The sequence below is a fragment of the Sceloporus undulatus genome, chromosome 2, assembly GCF_019175285.1.
Source record: "Sceloporus undulatus isolate JIND9_A2432 ecotype Alabama chromosome 2, SceUnd_v1.1, whole genome shotgun sequence".
NCBI lineage: Eukaryota > Metazoa > Chordata > Lepidosauria > Squamata > Phrynosomatidae > Sceloporus > Sceloporus undulatus.
In genome coordinates, this window is record NC_056523.1 from 76586112 (window position 1) to 76588347 (window position 2236).

Consider the following 2236-nt stretch of genomic DNA (forward strand, 5'->3'; position numbering starts at 1 on the left):
ACATACAGTGCTACCTCGGGTTACGAAATTAATTCGTTCCGCCGTTCCGTTCGTAACCTGAGTAATTTCGCAACCCGAAAAGGCTTTCCGTTAGCGCTGGAAAGCCGCTAGCCGCGCTTTGCGTTTGAATTTCGCGCCGAAATAAATTTCGTAACCCGAAAAAAATATCGTAACCCGGAACAGTTTTTTCCTATCTAACTTTTTCGTATCCCGGAAATTTCTTAACGCGATCATTTCGTATCCCGGGGTACCACTGTACTTAGTTTCATGAGGTTAAAGTGAAAATTTGGTGCGATGTGACATTTTAAAAGAAAATTTATAAGAGCAAAAAAGTTATAGTTTAAGTTTAAAAATCAATTTTAAAAACTGGAGGCCTCTCCTTTCTCCTCCCATTGAGTCTCATTCCACTCTTTCAATCTCTTCAGCATTTAAAAAAAAATGTTTCTGCGAAAAGGCAGATGTTTGGGGAGCAATGGTGTCACGCACCCCTTATGGGGTCGCGTGGTGTGTTCCACACACACTGCACCTCCCTTATGCCAACTTTGACCATCAAGCAGATAGTGCTGCATAAACCCTTTTCCCCTTCCTCTGTTTCAAGATGGAAAGGTGAGACTCTTTGCTCTCTCTTTACTTGAGGCATTCTTCTCCTTCCATCTCTCCCCCTTGAATTGCCTCTTGAAGCCTTACCTTCTACCTGAAGTACCATCTGTCCAGCTGTGTTTCCTCCTTGCCTTTGAGCACTCTGCTGCATGCCGGCTGGGTTTTTGCACTTTTCCTAAGGAGGGAGTGGCCAAAGGTTGCACAAAGTGACCAGACAACCATACTGCCTTCTGAAAGGCAAAGCCCACAGCATCCAGAAAAGAGATAATGGGGAGAAACGGAGAAAGGCTAACGTTCTAAGGGGTGTCTTTTCTCCAAGACCACAGAAGACTGTCAAAGGACTCACTGGCCTGTTACAGACAGCCAAAATAAAGCTGCTTTGAGTCACAGTGGAGGTATGGTGTTTCAATGATGCATGCGTCCTAAGAGTCCAGAAGCCACACCAAAGCCACGCTCCAGTCCTTAGGGCTGGAGCGTGGCTTTGGTGCAACTATTGGACTCTTAGGACACATGCATCATTGAAACACCATATCTCCACTGTGACTCGAAGCAGCTTTATTTTGGCTGTCTGTAACAGGCCCATGATACAACACTATAAAACCATTAAAATACACTCATATACTATATTCTTTAAAATATATCAATTAAAAAGTCAAATAAAGCCCACTTTCCAATACACTCTTTTGTGCTTGTCTTCCTTCTTTTTTCTTAGAATACCCTCAACAAGCAGTGTTTGTTTGTTTGTTGTTGTTGCTGTTGCTGTGTGCCTCCAAGTCATTTCTGAGTAATGGCGACACTAAGGCAAATGGATCCCTGGGTTTTCTTGGCAAGATTTCTCAGCCGGAGTTTTCCATTGCCTTCTTGGGAGGCTTCCTGCAGCCTTTGTGGAAAGAGCAGACATCTGGCTAAAGCAAAACAAACAAACAGCTTCATTTATATACCACTTCATACTGAACTAGCAGTGCCTAAGCAGTTTACAACTGTAAGCTCCCTTAACATCCCTCTGGACAGGGTAGAAAGACAATAGCAGAAGATGAGAGAGAAGGGGTGACAGAAAGTGACAGAAAAAGAGGGCGAGGTGGAAAGGGAGGGGAGAAAAGGTGTAATAGACAGAGCCAGTGTGGTGTAGTGGTTAGAGCATTGGACTATGACTCTGGAGACCAGGGTTCACATCCCAGCTCAGCTATGTAAACCCATGTGGTGACTTTGGGCAAGCCATAGTCTCTCACAAGATTACCACATTACACTCTTACAGTGCTGCTATTCTACTTCAACTGCTCTGGCTGCCTCCTGTTGCATTCTGGGATTTTCCGTTTAAGGAGGTGCATTTAGAATTCTCAGCCATGGAGCTCTTAGGCCTCACTGAACTACAAGCCCCAGAATGCAACATAAGGCAACCAGTTAAAGTGCAATAGAAGCACTGTGTGTTTAATAATTTTTATTCAATTTCAAGAAAGAAGAAAAAATACATCTTACAACAAATTAAAATATTTGTACATCATCACATCCATTTAATCCCTCTCTTCTTCTTTACTTCTTCACTTCTTTGACTCAAAAATAAAAAGGACATCCTTCATGACTCAGGACTTAGAGGACTTTCGCTTCTTCCATTTAAGTATGTTACCCTGCTTACATA